Below are 21,898 nucleotides of genomic sequence, written 5' to 3' on the forward strand. Positions count from 1 at the left end.
CGCAAGTATACTAGGCAAGACTTTAAAGGAGATGCGGAGTATAGTAGGCAAGACTTTAAAGAAAATACGGGATTGGAAAATGCAAGTGTACTAGGCAAGACATTAAAAGAAATGTAGAATTGGAAAATGCAAGTATAGAAATAATAATTCTGTATACCCACCTTCTTTTTTTCTTTCCTTTTTTTTTTAAAATTTTTGACCCCTTTTTTTTGTTGAAAATATTTTCTTTTTTTTTTTGAATTTTGGCCTCTTTCTTTTTTGAATTTCGTCCTCTTTTTTTTTTGCTGAAAATATATTTCTTTTGAATTTCACCCCTTTTTTTTATAGCAACAAGACGACTAAAAACTCACTAAGATTGAAATGATAATGATAAGTGTAACGCCCGCCCTTCTTACCCAACCAAAGGCGGCGCTACGTTCGTACACTACTTACGTACATGCTTCAGTTATACTATGGCAGCGGAAGAATAAAAACTTTAAAGAATTTAATTTATTAAGCATAATATCACATATTCTGATTTGTTCAAATGTGCATATATTGAACTTATAACTAAAAATATTAATTTGTCCGGATCGTTCTTTGCCGAGCCACCACCACACACATCACTATCTGCTCCTCCTGTTGCTCCTCTAGCTCATCCAGCTTCTTTATCTGCGGTACAAGGAAAGTAAGCTGTGAGCACTCATGGCTCAGTAAGTTCCTTTCCTACTCACTAAAACCGAAAATCATCGTATATTAATATCATGCGTAGTATCATAAGCATACGACATACAAGGGTATCATATTCATATCATGACATTATATCATCAGATAATTCAAGCACATATGTAGGCAATGCATCATGAATTTGAAAGCTTATACTTATAAGTACTTGAAATTCATATCATCATTAGAGGGGATCCCGGTTTGTACCACATACATAATGCGTAGGTCCAAGGTAGCAAGTCTTGAGCCCTACCATTCATACATACTAGGCCCGAGTCTTACTCCATCGACCTAGGGCACTCAAAGGCCCATTATTGACGAGGCCCGAGTCTTACTCCATCGACCCCGGGGCGTTTACGGAGCCCACCCTTGGTACAAACCATAAAAATAACTTATCATGCATAACTATCATATCATGTCCTTAACAATCTTTCATGCATTTATTCTTTTTCATCATTTCTTTTCATTATGTATAGCATTTTCTATGCTATCACATATCATAACATAACTTCATTTCTTTTCATTATGTATAGCATTTCCTTATGCTATCACATATCATGGCATATTACATAACATTATGTATAGCATTTCCTATGCTATCACATATCATGGCATATAACATAATTTCATTTTCTCCTCATTATGTTTAGCATTTCCTATGCTATCACATATCATGGCATATTACATAACATTATGTATAGCATTTCTATGCTATCACATATCATGGCATATAACATAATTTCATTTTCTCCTCATTATGTTTAGCATTTCCTATGCTATCACATATCATGGCATATTACATAACATTATGTATAGCATTTCCTATGCTATCACATATCATGGCTTATAACATAATTTCATTTTCTCCTCATTATGTTTAGCATTTCCTATGCTATCACATATCATGGCATATTACATAACATTATGTATAGCATTTCTTATGCTATCACATATCATGGCTTATAACATAATTTCATTTTCTCCTCATTATGTTTAGCATTTCCTATGCTATCACATATCATGGCATATTACATAACATTATGTATAGCATTTCCTATGCTATCACATATCATGGCATATATCATAATTTCATTTTCTCCTCATTATGTTTAGCATTTCCTATGCTATCACATATCATGGCATATTACATAACATTATGTATAGCATTTCATAGAAGGAACCTTGCACTAGTTCGGTTAGACAATAATCTTACTCACCTCTTTAAAATATTTTTGGTTGAAATCCTAAGGTTAGATACTCCTCTGATCATACATTATATCAATATAAAATCATGGAAAGGAATCCTTCTACATAGCATAGAAAATCTTATCATGAAATGAGGTCTTGTTTAAATCATCCTAGATTTGAAAACCTTTTCTTTAGCCGAATTTTCTTAAATTCTTTCCTAGGTTTTATAATCCTTATAAATCCGAAAATCACATAAAAGCCTTGTACCACAGGTGAGGGGAAACTTACATTCTTCGCTTAAGTTTCCTAGAGTTGAGAACTTGCTTGTGAACCTTTCTTCCTTGCTTGCTTTGCTCGGCACCAATGGAGGAGAGGAGTGGCTAGGTCTTTTGGTGGAGAGGAGGAGGAAGAAGAGGCTTCTCTTCCTCTTGTGTTGCTCGGCAACAATAAGAAAGAAAAGAGGGGGAGAGTGAGGAGGAAGAAGGTGTTCTTCCTCTTGTGTTGCTCGGCAACAAGAAGAAAAGAGAGGGGAGAGTGGGTCTCGGCACAAAGGGAGGAGAGGAGGATGAGTGGGTTGAGGATGAAGTTGAAGTCCCCCCCTCCATGCCTATTTATACTAAGATGAGGGGAGGAAACTTGACTTGATTCATCCTCCCTATTCATTTCTCCCCTTAAATGACAAGAATATTCTAGAGAGATGCCTTTTGAGTTCTCTCTTTTCTTTCCCTTAATTTTTCTCTTTTCTCTCCTTTAATAAAATTTTCTATCTCTCCTCTTACAATATCCTCTTCTATCCCACTTGGTTAACACATGCATGCATCCACAAGAGAACCAAGGATCAAAACTTGGTTATGCATATTTTTACTTCTTTTTACTTCCTTTTCTTTTAAGTAAAAAGAATCCTTTCTTATTCTTAACTACTTAGTCCTTTCTCTCCTTATCAATAATTCTCCTATCCCCTTTGGTATCCTATACATGTTCCTTACAAGAGATCCAAGGTTCAATCTCTCTTCTAACATTTTATTTTCTTTTGTACATAATAATTCATATATTACCCTATTATGCATTATGCATAAATATTTCATACATGTATTCATATTTCTTCCTTTTGTCTACATTAATTCCATACATTATAAATCATGCATAGATGATTTATATTCTCAACTTTATTTTCTTTCATAATCATCTAAATCCTTCCCATCGTAACATTCAACGTAGACTATCTACACATTCTTTTCATTACATTCGTACTCTCATTGCCCTTACTTTATCTAGGCTTTCTAGGGGTGTTACAATAAGTAGAGAATGTTGAACAAAATAAACAAAGATTCAAGCACAAAAGAAAAAAGGATAACGAAATCGATTTAGAAAAACCAAAGCTCTAATACCAAATGATGTGAACCCAAAGAGAAAGATATTTCAAGAACCCACAAAGAATGGAAGAAGAAAGAAAGGAAGAACTAAATCGATAAGATTGATGAAAAGGACCTCGACGCAATGCTCAGGAAAGCATGAACCTTGGTATAGAAGATGGTAGATGCCACAACCTTGGGATGGAGGTTGATAAATCTTTGAACGCCACAAGGAAATGCCTTGATAAGTTCTAATTCATTGAACAACCAGCAAGTGAGAGCCTCACCGTGCTTTAGATTGAAAAATATGTCAAAGATACTTGTGTGACCGCCACCCCCTTTATTTATAGCTATAAGGTGACTAAAAACCCCTAAAAGGCCAAAAGAAAGCCTATTTAGTAAAGGCCTATGTAGACTACTTAGCCATTTTAAGCTTATGACTTTATTACAACCCAAATAAAAGTAGAAATTGAGTCTAAATTGAGCCTACATATCCCTACTACCTAGACATGAGACTTAAGTGCTAATTAAGCTCATCTAAGGCTTGAATTAGGTTGACTATGTCAAATGACTTGCTCTTGGTCAAACCTTCTTCAATGGTAGCTTTGGCCTTCACATCTCCAATTAGTACATTAAGTGCTTCTTTCATCTTTCTAGCCTTAGCCCTTGTAATTGACCCTTCATTGATGCATAATGGTGTTAGTTAGAGCCCTAGAGCCAATCATTTGATGATTGTATGGACTCATGTATATCATATTCTTGTATATTAATAAAGGCTTTTGTTTGGTTATTATACTTATTTATATTAGTGCCAAATAGACTAAGTATAATAGCGTCCTTGAGTAGAAGGTTCATACCTATATCAATCGATTAGTTGAATCGATAGTGAGATGATATAGGGAACACTACTCTAAATCATTCCTAGTCGAGTATTAGCATTCAGGGACAATGTTAATACAATAAGACTAGCATGTAGGTCAGCTCGATGACTTGATCTCACAAGTCATGGATATAGAGATATCAAGCTGACACATGGGTATGCATTAGAGAATGTATACTGAATGACCCGCCAAGAGAAAATATCATGGATCGTTATATGAGTGTCATATACTTTCTCATGTGGCTATTAGTATGACTATTAGTCCTTAGACCTGAAGTCACCATGGATCCCTACATAAGGAGTTATGTACTTTAGTTTCGTCAAACGTCTCCCGTAACTGGGTGGACTATAAAGGCGATTACTGGGTATATAACGAATTATGTAGAGGGATGTGAGTGATGTAGATGGGATCTATCCCTCCCATATGACGGGAGCGACATCGGTATTCTTGATAGAGTGAGACCACTAAGTGCTTGGCCATGCCCAAATGAGTCAACATTAGATGTTGAGCTCATTTGATCAAGTGAGTCTACTTGGAGTTCAAGATTTAGATTGATTAGAGGATGACACGGTCTATGCCTCACATTGATCAATCTAGATGTCTAGGATAGAAGGGCACTTGTCATTATTTTGTGAGTAGTCACAATTGGTAGTCACAACGTGATGTCGGATCTCGACATTCTTGTAACTTGAGTAGTAATGATGTGTTGCTAGATACCGCTCATTACTTATGCTCCTAAATGGGTTTAGGGCATTGCCAACGTTACAAGAACCTATAGGGTCACACACTTAGGACAATTAGGTGGAGATTAGGTTCATTTGATGAACCAAGAGGATTAGATTCATTTGATGAATCAAATTGGATTAAGAGTAATCCTAATTGGGCTAACTTGAGTTCGACTCAAGTTGATTCATGTGTTAAATGAGTCTAATTTAGATTTTGACTCATTGAATCAATTCAATTTAATGAATTAGATTCATTATATTAAGTTGGCTCGAATCAAATGGTTGGATTAGATCCACCATGGTAGAGATTGAGTCAAGTTTGACTTGACTTGAGAAGGAAGACCAAAGGTCAATTTTGACTTGACCTTTTGCCACCTCATTGGTGAGTTGGCATTAGGTGGACCAATAATGATGTTCCACATCATCATGGGTGCCACCTCATGGAAGTTACAAAGTCACTCTCTTAATGGTTTCATATTAATTGCAATTAATGCAATTAATTGGTAATGGTTTCATATTAATTGCAATTAATGCAATTAATTGGTGAGATTTTGAAAGTGGCCGGCCACTTGGTTTTTGGGAGTGAATTTGATTTTTTCATTCAAGTGGTGTAACTTCTTCTTCCTTGTGTTCTTCCTCTCTAGCTCTCCCTCTCCCTCTCCTCCTCCCTTGGCCGAACCTTACCAAGGTGCTAGCACACCTTTGTGTGAGGTTTTCTCCATCTAAGTTGTCCGTGTGGATACTTCTAGAGGACCGGCGCTTGACGGTCTTGAGATCCGGCAACACCTTGGAAGAGCGGGATTCGCGTAGGGCGCGCATCAAGGATAAACACTTTCTCCTCGTAGATCTAAGTAGTAGATCAGTTTTTGAACTCGTACAAGAAATAGTTTTTCGAATTTTGTATATGAATCTTTGCACGGATCTACGGCTTTGGGTCCTTCGGGGTTTCCGCGACGCGAAAAAGCGGTTTTCGCGGCTCAAAGAATCCAACAGTGGTATCAGAGCCACGTGCAATGACTTGTACAAGTTAGTTTTTGGTTTTTGGAAAACAAAAAGCTTCTGTGATTTTCTGTAAAAATTCAATTTTTATGTTTTTATGGGTAATTTTTCCTTATAGGCGAAGCACAAGTGTCTCGGCACTTGTAGGCTTCGGCTATCGGGAAGAATTTTCTCAAACGGCTTCGTTTCGACCCAAAATCTTTTGGGACAGCGGACTCGGGTGCCTTTAGATCGCAACGGAGCAACTCACGATGGTTAGATCGTGGGTAGGGGCGCTGCCCCTAACCCCGCAAGGGGATTTGCTCCGCGATCGCACCCGAAATCGCTAAAAACGAACCCGTCTGGAAGATTTTTCCGAAACGGTAATGTCTCAGCCCAAATCGTTTTAGGACAGCGGGTTTAGGCGCTGTTGGATCGCAAAGGAACCCTCGCGATGGTTAGATCGCGGGTAGGGGCGCTGCCCCTGGGCCCCGCAAGGGGATCCGTTCCGCGATTGCGCCCGAAACCGCTAAACGGGACCGCCGGGAAATTTTACTTGTAAAATTGTAAAAAAAAAATATTTTTAAAATTACAGAAAATAAGAAAATATAGAATTTTGAATTATATATTAATTTTGTGATAGTCATGGCCCAAAACCCAATATGATTAGTTGTGTTGTAATTCATAATACGGCCTGCGTGCCGTGATGTATTTTCGCGTGTTGTATTTATTTTATTATTCGCGACCTGCGCGTCGTGCCTCGTTTTTTATTCTTGTTGTAAATTAGATTTAGACTCGAATGTAACTCGAGTTTCAAATTGTAATGTACAAATTGGAGCGGTGGAGGGTCCACACGAGACGGAGTTCCGAGGCGGGCACGAGCAACACAAGGTGGTCAAAGGGAGGAGCTTGGAGAAGCTGTTGACCCTAGGTTGACCATTCGATCTTCTCATTGGCTTGAGAAGATCGTAGTAGGGCCATGACTAAATCACAAATAGATTAATTAATTAATTATTATGTATCTGATGCATGTTTAATAGTTAATTAATTAATTAGTGCCTTAACGATTAGATTAGATCTAAGTCGTGCACATGATGCACCCTTGCGATTAGATTAGATCTAAGTCGTGCACAAGATGCATCCTTCTTGATTAGATTAGATCTAGATCGAACCAACTCTAAATGCCTAACCGTGCCGTGATACCTATCACTACCTCGATCACATGTATTGTTGAATCTGCCAAAGCAGAGCAATACATATTATCTTGGTAGGGTACGGAGGGACAATCTTGGTCCCGCCTATCAACGCATGGGTGAATACAAACTCAATTAGATTGAGTATTCCTAGTTACTCGGTTGGATCGAGTCAACTATAGGCATTATTCCAACGGTTGGAAAAGATAGGTCAAAATCACATCTATATTAACTCTCGGACGTATTAGCCAAAGCTAACTCGAGTGTTAATATAAATGCGGATATTGATTCTATAAACAAGAGTTGCATAGAGATGTAATTGGTAATCGTTACCTACCGATCATACTAAGCCTTGGGCGTATTAGCCAAAGCTAACTCAAGGGTTAGTATGATGTGGATCTTGTCCCACAAGAATTATAGAATTCAGTGGGAGCATCGTTTAATTAAAGGCCTAATTAAATGATTTTAAAGAATATGATATTTATTTCTGTAAATTTTCTGTTGTAGATAACCATGACGTCGAACACGAATTCCTTCTCCTCGCGATCCGTCCCTGAGAAGGACAAGCTCAACGGAGCGAATTTCCTGAACTGCACAGAACTTGAGAATAGTTCTCACCCGGAGCGTAAACACGTTCTGGAGCAGCCCATTCCCGAGGCTCCTCCGCCAATGCCCCGTGAGCCGACAAAGATGCTTATTAGAAGCATCAAGACGACGCATAGATGTGTTCTGTCTAATGCTCGCGACCATGAACTCGGAGCTTGAAGCAACATGAGTTGATGGGCGCTACGATATGGTTGAGCATCTTCGCCAACTATATCAGGACAAGCGAGGCATGAGAGATTTGAGATCTCAAGGCATTGTTTCAGCAAGATGTCGACGGGGCTCCTGTAGGTCCTTATGTACTCAAGATGATTGGGTACATAGAGAACCTACAAAGACTGGGTTCCCACTTGGCCAAGAGCTGGCTGACTTGATCTTGCAGTCCTTGCCAGATAGCTATAGTCAATTCGTTCTGAACTATAACATGAACGAGATTGACAAGCCACTGCCCGAGCTACTTAGTATGTTACGAACTGCTGAGATTAACCTTAAGAAGGTTAAGCCCATTCTGATGGTTCAGAAGCACAAGGGCAAGGGCAAGCCCAAAGGTAAGGGAAAGTCCCAAACCAAGGGCAAAGGCAAGGCACTAAAGCCTGTAGGAGGGGTCACCAAGGATGCTACCTGCTTCCACTACGGTCAGACCGGGCACTGGAAGAGGAACTGCAAGGTATACTTGGAGGATCTAAAGAAGAAGCGAAGTGAGACTTCCACTTCAGGTATATATGTTATAGAAGTCAATCTATCTATTTCTACATCATGGGTATTAGATACTGGATGTGCTTCTCACATTTGTACTGATGTGCAGGCGCTGAGAAATAGCAGAGCATTGGCAAAGGGCGAGGTGGACCTACGAGTAGGCAATGGAGCACGGGTTGCTGCTGTTGCTGTAGGAACTTATCAGCTATCTCTGCCCTCTGGGGTTGTACTAGATTTAGATGATTGTTGTTATGTGCCTGCTCTTACTAAGAACATAGTTTCAGTTTCTTGTTTAGACAAGAAAGGATACACTTTTATAATAAAAGACAAATGTTGTTCTGTTTATTTAAAAGATATGTTCTATTGTAGTGCACCACTAATAAACGGACTCTATATTCTAGACCTTGAGAGCCCTATCTATAACATTAGTACCAAGAGGTTCAAGTCAAATGACATGAACCAAACCTACCTCTGGCACTGTCGCTTAGGTCATATAAATGACAAGCGCTTATCCCAGCTCCATAAGGATGGTTTGCTGCACTCATTTGATTTAGAATCATATGAGATATGCGAGTCATGCCTACGAGGCAAGATGACCAAGACTCCCTTTAGTAGGCACAGCAAGAGAGCGACTAATTTGTTAGGACTCATGCATAGTGATGTATGTGGCCCTTTCAATGTCGCTGCTAGAGGCGGTTATAGGTACTTCATCACATTTACTGATGATTTCAGTAGATACGGTTATGTGTACTTGATGACACATAAGTCGGAATCCTTTGAAAAGTTCAAAGAATTCAAGAATGAAGTACAGAACCAGCTTGGCAAGAGTATTAAGATACTTCGATCCGATCGAGGTGGAGAATACTTAAGCCATGAGTTTCGTGACTATTTAGCTGAGTGTGGGATTCTATCCCAACTCACTCCTCCTGGAACACCACAGTGGAATGGTGTGTCCGAAAGGAGGAATCGTACCCTATTAGATATGGTACGATCTATGATAAGTCACACAGATCTTCCGACATTTCTATGGGGATATGCTCTAGACACGGCAGCTTTCATACTCAACCGAGTTCCATCAAAGGCCGTGATAAAGACACCATATAGGATATGGACTGGGAGAGATGCCCAGGTGTCTTTCATGGGGATTTGGGGGTGTGAGGCTTACGTACGACGTCAAGTCTCAGACAAGTTAGGACCCAAATCCGACAAGTGTTATTTCATTGGATATCCCAAGGAAACTAAGGGATATTACTTCTACATTCCCAGTCAGCACAAGGTAGTTGTGGCAAAGACTGGGGTCTTTCTAGAAAGGGACTTTGTTTCTAGAAAGACTAGTGGGAGTACCTTTGATCTTGAAGAAGTTCAAGATGCGAACGATAGCACTGGAGCCTCGATGGAAGTTGAACTGGAACCACAAAGTGTTGTGGATGATGTTGTTCCACAAGGAGTTGAGGAACAACAACCAGTTCAAGTAGACATACCTCTTCGCAGGTCTGATAGGGTACGTCGTCAGCCTGAGAGATATTCATTTCTCGTGTCTGACCATGATGACGTTGTGCTCATAGAGGATGAGCCTAATATCTATCAGGAAGCTGTGATGAGACCAGATTCTGAGATATGGCGGATGGATATCAAAAATCACGTTTCTGAATGGAAACATACTCGAGGATGTGTACATAACACAACCTGAGGGTTTTTGTAGTTCCACAGCCATAGGATCTATCATGTATGTCATGTTATGTACTAGACCTGATGTCTCGTATGCTATGAGCATGACGAGCAGATACCAGTCAGATCCAGGTGAAAGTCACTGGATAGCGGTCAAGAATATTCTTAAGTACTTGAGAAGGACTAAAGAATATTTCTTGATATATGGAGGCGATGATGAGCTAGCTGTAAAGAGTTACAGTGATGCTAGCTTCCAGACCGACCAGGATGATTAAAAAATCGCAGTCGAGGTTCGTGTTTTGCTTGAATGGTAGTGCTATGAGCTGGCAGAGTTCACAGCAGTTCTACAACGTTTCCATCTCATTCGAGAGATTATCGATAGAGGAGATGTGAAGATTTGCGGAGTACCTACAGAGGCTAACATTGCAGATCCCTTGACCAAGGCTTTGGCACAGAGAAAGCATGATGGTCACACTAGGTCTTTAGGCTTTAGAGCTTATACTGATTGGCACTAGAGCTAGTGGGAGATTGTTAGTTAGAGCCCTAGAGTCAATCATTTGATGATTGTATGGACTCATGTATATCATATTCTTATATATTAATAAAAGCTTTTGTTTGGTTATTATACTTATTTATATTAGTGCCAAATAGACTAAGTATAATAGCGTCCTTGAGTAGAAGGTTCATACCTATATCAATCGATTAGTTGAATCGATAGTGAGATGATATAGGGAACACTACTCTAAATCATTCCTAGTCGAGTATTAGCATTCAGGGACAATGTTAATACAATAAGACTAGCATGTAGGTCAGCTCGATGACTTGATCTCACAAGTCATGGATATAGAGATATCAAGCTGACAAATGGGCATGCATTAGAGAATGTATACTGAATGACCCGCCATGAGAAAGTATCATGGATCGTTATATGAGTGTCATATACTTTTTCATGTGGCTATTAGTATGACTATTAGTCCTTAGACCTGAAGTCACCATGGATCCCTACATAAGGAGTTATGTACTTTAGTTTCGTCAAACGTCACCCGTAACTGGGTGGACTATAAAGGCGATTACTAGGTATATAACGAATTATGTAGAGGGATGTGAATGATGTAGATGGGATCTATCCCTCCCATATGACGGGAGCGACATCGGTATTCTTGATAGAGTGAGACCACTAAGTGCATGGCCATGCCCAAATGAGTCAACATTAGATGTTGAGCTCATTTGATCGAGTGAGTCTACTTGGAGTTCAAGATTTAGATTGATTAGAGGATGACACGGTCTATGCCTCACATTGATCAATCTAGATGTCTAGGATAGAAGGGCACTTGTCATTATTTTGTGAGTAGTCACAATTGGTAGTCACAAGGTGATGTCGGATCTCGACATTCTTGTAACTTGGGTAGTAATGATGTGTTGCTAGATACCGCTCATTACTTATGCTCCTAAATGGGTTTAGGGCATTGCCAATGTTACAAGAACCTATAGGTCACACACTTAGGACAATTAGGTGGAGATTAGGTTCATTTGATGAACCAAGAGGATTAGATTCATTTGATGAATCAAATTGGATTAAGAGTAATCCTAATTGGGCTAACTTGAGTTCGACTCAAGTTGATTCATGTGTTAAATGAGTCTAATTTAGATTTTGACTCATTGAATCAATTCAATTTAATGAATTAGATTCATTATATTAAGTTGGCTCGAATCAAATGGTTGGATTAGATCCACCATGGTAGAGATTGAGTCAAGTTTGACTTGACTTGAGAAGGAAGACCAAAGGTCAATTTTGACTTGACCTTTTGCCACCTCATTGGTGAGTTGGCATTAGGTGGACCAATAATGATGTTCCACATCATCATGGGTGCCACCTCATGGAAGTTACAAAGCCACTCTCTTAATGGTTTCATATTAATTGCAATTAATGCAATTAATTGGTAATGGTTTCATATTAATTGCAATTAATGCAATTAATTGGTGAGATTTTGAAAGTGGCCGGCCACTTGGTTTTTGGGAGTGAATTTGATTTTTTCATTCAAGTGGTGTAACTTCTTCTTCCTTGTGTTCTTCCTCTCTAGCTCTCCCTCTCCCTCTCCTCCTCCCTTGGCCGAACCTTACCAAGGTGCTAGCACACCTTTGTGTGAGGTTTTCTCCATCTAAGTTGTCCGTGTGGATACTTCTAGAGGACCGGCGCTTGACGGTCTTGAGATCCGGCAACACCTTGGAAGAGCGGGATTCGCGTTGGGCGCGCATCAAGGGTAAACACTTTCTCCTCGTAGATCTAAGTAGTAGATCAGTTTTTGAACTCGTACAAGAAATAGTTTTTCGAATTTTGTATACGAATCTTTGCACGGATCTACGGCTTTGGGTCCTTCGGGGTTTTCGCGACGCGAAAAAGCGGTTTTCGCGGCTCGAAGAATCGAACAAATGGATCATCATTAATATCTAGAGTGGGTTGGCCATGATCCATATCGTTAGCTTGTTGCTCTCTTTCTTTGACTCCATCACTTGCAACCCAACACTCCTCCCTCAAATGAAGGACCACAGGCTTCTCATATCCGATCCTTGACCCACTAGGTCTTTTTCCCCTCAGTCTATCTGACCTACTAGGATTTCCTTACATAGCTGCAACTAGGACTTCCTACTTGGTGTCTGGTCATCTTGATTCGGACATGAAAGCCTCCACTTCCTTTGTTCAAGGTCAATATTCTACTTACATGGCTCAATTAAACCATAACTCTTGTGCATAGTCGACGGTTAAACCTTCTAGCAGTCCAGAGTCTGATACCAATTGTTAATATAAAAAAATTTAGATATCTCAACAATGACATGATATTGTCCACTTTGGGCCTAAACTCTCATGGTTTTTATTTTTGGATTCTACTGAGAAGACCTCATACTAATGGAAATATCTTTCCATTATAAATCTATGATCTTTCATATCTATTTTCAATATGAGACTTTGTTTGTAACCTTGCAATCTAACACATCCTATGGCTCAGGTCTTTGATATTGGTGAAGGATGGTGTATCCGAGGGGCAGCTGGATGAGGAGCAATGGAGTAGGCCGAGGGAAGCGGACTTCGAGGTAACATGAAGTATAACATGGAGAGGAGCCGCGGGCTTAAGTACATCTGAGGGACGAAGGCAGAGGAAGAAGGCTTCAAGGAAAACTCCAGAGAAGATGAGTGTGAGTAAATGTAAGGGATCAGTCGACTAATACTGAGGCCAGTCGACTGATCTAAATTCATGAGAGCACAGAATAGTTTTATGCCTGACGGTTGTGAAAGCTAGTCAACTAGTACTAGCACTAGTCAATTGGTTGCAAGTCATTTATAGAATCTTGGATTCTACAGAATGTCATTAGCTATATCCAATGGCTACACAAGTCTACTGGTGTAGGAAATAAGTTGCTCTGGGATCAACTCTTTCCTCTTTATTTAAAAGGATCTTTGAGGGATGAATGAGATTACTGATTCTTATTGAATACTCCTAAGTGTTTGCCCTCAAGCTTCCAAGCCTATTCTCTTCCTCCTAAAACTAAGTCTCCATCTTGTAAAGAGGAAGAGAGCTTTGTGAGAGGTTCTACTCCACTAAGAAGGAGTAAGATTTTGCCAGAGTTTATCGGGGAATCATCCACCTTATGGATACACCGTGGAGTATGTAACGCCCGCCCTCCCTGCTATCCCTAAGGGACGGGGCTACGATACTCTATGTACAAATAACAGCGGAAGACTTAAAATAATTTTCTTGGTTTAATAAAAACTTTTCTTTTGTTTTTCTTTTCATCAAAACCGAACTACACTATCATGGTCTCAATAACATGATATCAAACTTAGTAGCAACATAACATCAAGTCACACATATAGTACTACAATCCATGATACCAACGCGTAGTTCTTTAAAATTTTTAAAACAGGTTCTTATTTGGTTGCCTAGCCACCGCCACACACATCTCCATCCAGCTTTTTCCTTTATCTATGGTACAAGGAAAGTAAGCTATGAGCACTCATGGCTCAGTAAGTTCCTTTCCTACTCACTAAAACCGAAAATCATCACATGATCAAAGAATGTCTCAACATAACATGATCTCAACTAGTCATGGCATAACATATCATACTCTTTAAGCATATCATGCAACATAACAAAATCATAACTAGTCATGGCATATCATCTCTTAAAGCATAGCATGAAACATAGCATAATCATATCTAATTATGACATATCATAGTATCATCATAAGGTGGCATGGAATATCAAGATCTTAAAGCATAGCATGAAACATAACATAATCATATCTAATCATGGCATATCATAAATCATAGCATCATCACAACATGATCATAAGGTATGTGCAATATGATTTTGAAAATATGTATCCGAAAAATATGTGTATGTCTCATGATCTTTAAAACCATTTCTTCTTACATATATACTTGAACATAATATCAACATAATCAGGGCCCCGGCTTGTACCACACATAGATAAATCACGTAGATATGCGCGCTTCCTAAGTATATCCAAGGTAGCAAGTCTTGAATCATACTAGGAACTAGGTCTGGATCACACAGCCATAGACCTAGGGCGTACTAAGGAGCCCATCCCTTTGTTTTTACTAGCCTGGATCACACAGCCAAAGGCCTAGGGGCTGATTAGGAGCCCACCCTTGGTACAAGCCTTACAAAGTAAAGTAGCATGTATAAAAAAGCATCATTTAGTCACATAGCATATCATAGAAGTATGCATCACTTAGGCATACATTATGTCATAAAAGTATGCATCACTTAGGCATACATTATATCATAAATAGTATGCATCACTTAGGCATACATCATGTCATAAAAAGTATGCATCACTTAGGCATACATCATGTCATAAAAAGTATGCATCACTTAGGCATACATCATGTCATAAAAGCATGCATATTTTCACCACATAGCATATCATGAGAGCATGCATATTTTAGGCACATAGCATATCATCAAAGCATGCATATTTCTATCCACATAGCATATCATAAAAGTATGCATATTTTAAGCACATAGCATATCATCAAAGCATGCATATTTCTATCCACATAGCATATCATGAAAGCATGCATATTTTAAGCACATAGCATATCATCAAAGCATGCATATTTCTATCCACATAGCATATCATGAAAGCATGCATTTTTTTTTTTAAGCACATAGCATATCATCAAAGCATGCATATTTCTATCCACATAGCATATCATGAAAGCATGCATATTTTAAGCACATAGCATATCATCAAAGCATGCATATTTCTATCCACATAGCATATCATGAAAGCATGCATTTTTTTTTTTAAGCACATAGCATATCATCAAAGCATGCATATTTCTAAGCACATATCATATTATGGAAAGTATAAATCACAAGCATACATGTTTAAGCATAAGGGTGTATCATGTGATTATACTATCATAAGAAACATGGTAACATAGTTAGCTTGGGTTCTAAGCTTCCTAATCCCTTGGGTTCTTATCATGGCCGAACCCCCCTTAGATCTCAATTTAGGTAAAAATAACCTCCAAGCATGTGGAACCTAAATTATCATCACATCAATTTCATAGGAAGCATTATAAGCATGATTAACTTGGTTTCTAAGTTCTCCAAGTCCCTAAACTTCATGTGGCCGAACCCTATCAGGTGTGAAACAAGGTCCCAAATGTCATGAAAGCATGGAAACCTTAAACCATATTTATAGCATTTTTTTCCAAGTAACATAGTAAGCATATTTGAGCTAGTTCCTAAGTTCTTCAAGCCCTTAACATATGTCATGGCCGAAATTTAACAAGTATTCATTAGGGCTAAAAGCAAGCATACAAGCATGTGAACTTGAACTAACATCATGTATAAATTCATAATAAGGCATCATACAATGGGTATAGCCGAAACTTACCCTAGCCTCATTTTAGGTCATTAAACAACATATAGCATGAGAACTTTGGCTTTCTACTTATCATATTTCATGTAGAGTGACATGAGCATATTTAATTTTTGTTCTAGGGTTCCTAGGGCATCTATCCCTTCATGGCCGAAACATACAATGGTCCATTTAGGTCATGGAAAAAGTATACAAGCATGTGACACAATCAACATATTATCATATTTCCATAAGAAGCATTTTTAACACATTTGGTTTCAATTCTAAGGCCTCTAGGCCATTTAAACCCTACTTGGCCGAGACTCATCAGTGTTTAAAATTTGCTTCAAATAGCCTAAAAGCATAGGAAGTCATACAAGTTTCATAGCATGTATAAAGACAAGCATAATAAACATACATGTGAATTGTGTCTTAGGCTTCCTAGGTTTCTTTCCTTTTTATTTTGTTTTTCCTCATGGCCGAAACCTACCAATCTCTAAACTAGGTTTTAAGTGGCCTAAATCATGGAAAACCTAAGTAAGTTTCAAGGCAAAAATTACTAAGAACATCATATACAAATTTGGTTCATAAACAAGCTAGGACCCTTGTGATCTTACATGTCATATATCATGTAACTAAATTCTCTATACCCTAATTAAGCATGAGAGCATTAAACAACTTTCATATCTTAATATCACAGAGGTCTTGAGCATGTTAAAATTTTGTTTAAGCTTTTCTAAGCTATCCATCTTATCATGGCCGAAAATCTTAATGAAGAGTTCATGAATTTCTAGCAATATTCAACATGCAATTCTTTAAGAAAACTCTATATTCTATCATATAAACATGGTTACTTAAATTTAAAGGTCTTCCTAACCCTAAGCTCTTTTCTTGGCCGAAACATATGAGTGGATTTCTTTTGGTTCCAAGTAACTTTTAAGCAAGAAAACCAACAAAAGACCCTTAGTAATTCATGGAGGGAATCTTGTACTAGTTTGGTTAAACAATGATTTCCCTAACCTCTTTAAAATATTTTTGGCCGAAATTCTAGGGTTAGGTACTCCTCTGACCAAGCATCATATAGGTATAAAAACATGAAGGAAAACCTTCCTACATAGCATAGAAAAATATCATGAAATGAGGACTTGTTTAAACCTTCCTAGATTTGAAAACTCTTCTTTGGCCGAATTTTTCTTAAATTCTATTCTAGGTTTTCTAATCCTCATAAAATCTGAAAAGCACATAAAACGCCTTGTACCACAGGTGAGGGGAAGCTTACATCCTTTTCGCTTGTGAATCTAAGGTGTGGTGATGGAAGAAGTAGCCTCTTCTTCTAGTTTCCTTCCCTTGATTCCCTTGCTAAGTCCTCCTTGTATCTTAGGCTTTCTTAGGAGAAAACCTTGGCTTGGGGCTGAAGATGGAGGAGAGGGGACTGAGGTTCTCGGTGATGGAGAGGGGAGAATGAGAGAAATGAGAGAAAATAAAATCTTCTCTTTACATATTCTCTTTTATGTTAAGGGGGAAGAGGTAGCAAACTTGGTTTTTTCTTTCCTTCTCCCTTAGCCCTTTTTTTTCATTTTTTTTTCTTTTTATTTTATTTATTTATTTGTTCTCATCATTCATGATGAAACAAGGGGGAATGAATCCCCTTAATGTTCCTCTTTAAGTCACGGCAAAAAGAGAGACGAAGAGGGAGAGAAAAGAAGGAAGGCAAGTTGCCTTTCTCTTGTTCTTTTCTTGTTTTCTTTTGGCTAGCTTTTACTCTCACCCTTATCATGAGTTTCCTTCCTTTGCTATCAATATATTATTCCTATCCCAACTGGTTATTACCCATTAATCTTATCATTTACATCATGAGAGGTTCAAGGTTCAATTCTTGACCATTCCCTATTTTTATTTCTTTTTATTTCATTTTGGTTCAACATTCTACTAATATTTTTCTAAGGCAAATTCATCATTCTCATATTTATCTTAAAATCTTAGTGGGTGTTACAGAGTAGGAGGTTTATCTCTGAACCACGTAAATGAATGTGTAGTGTGGTTTAATTTTTTGTCTTTGTAATCTTTAGATTAACTTCCTTTATATTGTTTATATTTTCAATATGCAACTAACCTTGTAGGAAGTTAACGATTTGGAGTAAATGACTATTTAACCTCCCTTCTAGCTAGGCCACGATCCCCAACATGATGTTGATATAAACACTATGGATTTGCCAATTTCCTTGTTCAATGATATGTTTATACCTTGTTCTTATTTGATTAAATGTGTGTGTAATGAAATTTATTAAATGTGTGTTTGATTGAATGGATGTAAAGGTTGGTCACCATGTAGGGGAGGTACTCTAGATGGTATGACTGAGGGACTCTTAGTGGCAAAGGGTATCTCTTTAATCGAACCTTTTATAATCTCGCCTTGAAATAGAGGTTAATTCTTTACAAGGGATTGTCTAATTAAAGCTTAATAGATTTATCCTTATTCTATGTTAGGAAGTGATCTGTAGAATTTAGATGGTATAATCAGGGGCCCTCATGTGATAGAGGTATTTCTTTAACTGGATTTTCTATGTTACCTCTTCCACTTAATGACATTGAAATCCAATGGGATAAACACTCTGGTGTAACCGTCATGGGATTGTACTAGCATTTAGTTAGAATCCCTATAAGAGCATAAACATAGAGGGTAGGAGATGAACAATTTATAGTACATTAACTAGTATTATAATGAAACTGAATTCCTAGAATCATTTTCCAAACAACTTTCTAATTTCACTTGCATCCTCCATACCTCTTTCTCTTCTCTCTCTCTTTCTCTTTCTTGCTTAGACACACTCTCTCTCTCTCTCTCTTTTGCTTTCTTGTGTTCGTGACCTTAACCAACCTTTATTAGTCTAGATAACTTACTTTGTAGATTCAGCTAGTGTTTAATCCGTTGTCCCCGTAGGATCGATATTTTATTACTTGGCGATATAACCATGCACTTGCGATCATACAAGTTTTTGGCGTCATTGTTGGAGAATATTTATGATTGACATTAGTTGATAAGTAATTTAGTTACTCTAAAGACTTTTCTTTTTGTTAATAAAATTATGCATTTATTCATTTTGTAAATATCTTGCAATTCAATTTTCTTTCTTATATTCTTCATTTTCTTGATTTTAAATTATGTGCTTTTTAATTTGCAAATAAATTTTGATTTGGAACTTGCTCTTTTATGCAAAGATCTAACCCTACAGGAACTCTTTTGTATGCTGATCCTAAGATTGACAAAATGTTTGGAAAAAGAAGAAATCTGTAGAAACTATTAGAGGAAGAGAAGAGTCAGTCAACCATGGAAAACAAATCATTGAAAGATTATACATCACTTTATGCAAGAGGCCTCAAGTCTAGCATCACCATACCTCCTATTGAGGTTAACAATTTTGAAATCAAACATGTTGTAATTTTTATGGTGCAATAGAATCAATATTAGGGAGGACCAACTAAAGACCCAAATCAACACTTGAAAATCTTTTATGAAATATATAGCACTATGAAGATCAACGACATCCTAACCGATGTGATAAGATTGCTTCTGTTTGGTTTTTCTTTGAGGTACAAAGCAAAGTTTGGCTTAATTCTTTGCCTACCAAGTGAATAAATATTCTTAGAGAAGTTCTATCCTCTAGGCAAAACATCTTATATGAGAAATCTTATTGCAAGATTTAGGCAAAATGATAAAGAATCCTTATTTGAAGCTTGGGATAGATTCAAAGGAATGCTAAAATTATGCCCCTATCATAGATTGGAAAAATGACTTGTGATACACACTTTTTACAATAACATCAATTATCACACTAAAGTGTCCTTAGACTCTGTAGATGTTGGAGTACTAATGAACAAAGACTTGATGAAGCAGAAGAGATTATTGAAAGTCTAACATTAAACCATCATCAGTGGGCATAAGAGTGTAGCATCAACCTAATCAAAATTCTTGAAAAATATAATGTAGATGCTTTGAATTTAATTTCTATGAAGATGGATGCCCTAATAAAAAGATTTGACTTGATAAACACAAATCCGATGAATGCAATTGTTATAACTTGTGAAGTATTATTGTCTCACCGCAAGTGCATGATTAAGTCATCAAGTAATAAAAATATCAATCCCATAGGGACTATAGATTAAGCACTAGCTGAGTTTGTGAAATTATCTAGACTATCGAATATTGTTTAAAGTCTTAAGAACTAGAGACTAAGAGAGAGAGAGAGATAGTTGAGAATAAGAGGTCTGGAGGATGTGAGATTGGAAAGTTGGTTGAGAAATCAATTTTAGGATTTTGGTTTCATTATAATGCTAGTCGATATGCTATGAATTGTTCATCTCCTATCCTTTATATTTATCCTTTTATAGGGATCCTAACTAATTACTGATACAACCATGCGATGGTATTGGAGTGTTTATCCCGTTAGATTTCAATGCAATTAAGTAGATGAAGTAATATAGAAAGTTGATGTTCATAGATTATATATGTTTTTATGTTTTATTTGATGCATATCTACTTGTATTTCATACATATACTCCATGTTTATTGCACCTTATTTCATTATTATATCATACTTCCATTTTATTTGTTCAGAGATATGCTCTTTATATATTTTTATTAATAGGATACATTTTTGAGTAAAAAATAGAGTAAAAATCCTTAATACATGAAGTCCGAGGAAGGAGCATGCTCACATGAAAATACATGAATGAAAAGACTTTCAAAACACATTCAAATTGGAGAATTAATCAAGGAATATACTTTAGCCATGTTTTTTGACATATGCATGTTCTTATAGAAGAAATTTGATGGAAAACGGAGTATAGAGCCTCAAAAATATCCAAGTTGTTCTTATGAGGCATGATCATGTTAAAATATGGCACAAACTAGTGTTTAACATGGCCTATCCATGTCTTTTAGGCACGACCGTGTCTATTTGGCATGGCTATGCCTTTTTCAACACTACATACCAAAAGTAAAATGACTATAACTTTATGTTTTGTTGGAGTTTTGGGCCATTCAAGATACCAAAATGTAAATAACCTCAAGATCTACAACTTTTATTAGATTTAAACAAGAAACCCCATGATTAGATGTGCTAAAGGCTCTACAAGTGAGACATGACCTTAAGGTATGGCTGTGTCAAATTTTACGTTTTCTAGACTACACACAAAAAGTAAAATGGTCATAACCTTTCGTATCTGAGCGCGCTAATCCTTTGCCTTTTTTAGTTTAGGCGGGCTTATATACTTGACCAGACGTATATTTTCGGTCTTTCATGCTCGATCGGGGCTCCCCTACTGGGTGTAGTTGTGCTTTGCTAATATTTCACCCATTTGGGTTCATCCGGCACTATATGCTCGGCCGCGCTTTATCTGCTGAACATACCTATTTATATCGTGTGCCCCGTTAGTTTTATCCCAGCCAGTCCTTCATTTCTGATCGAGATTTATCTACTGAGTGTATTCATCTTACTCGAGTCTCCTTATTTCTTCCCTTTTCGTCTTGTATCCTTTTTCACACTATTACACGGGATTCACCCCTTATAACCCATATCACTAGCCTTCCCTTCAAGTCTAGTCGAAGGAGGTGCGCCCGACTAACTAGACCCGAGTCTTTTTGTCTCTTTTGACACACCAATCTTCCCTGAACCCTTCCTATTTATGATAGTGATCTCGTGACCCCTGTTACAATGATCTTGTGATACCTCCAACAATTTAAATAAGGGTGTGATACTTCCTTCTACAACATCAAACTTTGCTCTCTCTTGTTCTACTTTCTTTCTAAAGATCTTATTGTAAGTCATGGCTTCAGATCCTCCAATCTGGGTGTTATAGTATATACTAAAAATCTAACTTTCTTGTATAAACAATCATTTTGAAATAAGAATCACATGGTCAAATGTCTACATTTATGTTAAGTGTAGTTGTCCATTTAATTTATATTGTTGATAACATGGTGTGAGGAGACACACAAAAGATCATGTTATGAGTTC

General features: G+C 37.6%; 1 non-coding gene across 1 annotated transcript; it reads right to left on the reverse strand.

Moving 5' to 3' along the window:
• Positions 1 to 19,557: 19,557 nt before the first annotated feature.
• On the reverse strand, positions 19,558 to 19,664 carry LOC121993603. The gene has a single exon (XR_006115343.1). It is a non-coding gene; the product is annotated as a small nucleolar RNA R71 (small nucleolar RNA).
• Positions 19,665 to 21,898: the final 2,234 nt, after the last annotated feature.

This window comes from Zingiber officinale, chromosome 1B (assembly GCF_018446385.1).
Source record: "Zingiber officinale cultivar Zhangliang chromosome 1B, Zo_v1.1, whole genome shotgun sequence".
Classification (NCBI taxonomy): domain Eukaryota; kingdom Viridiplantae; phylum Streptophyta; class Magnoliopsida; order Zingiberales; family Zingiberaceae; genus Zingiber; species Zingiber officinale.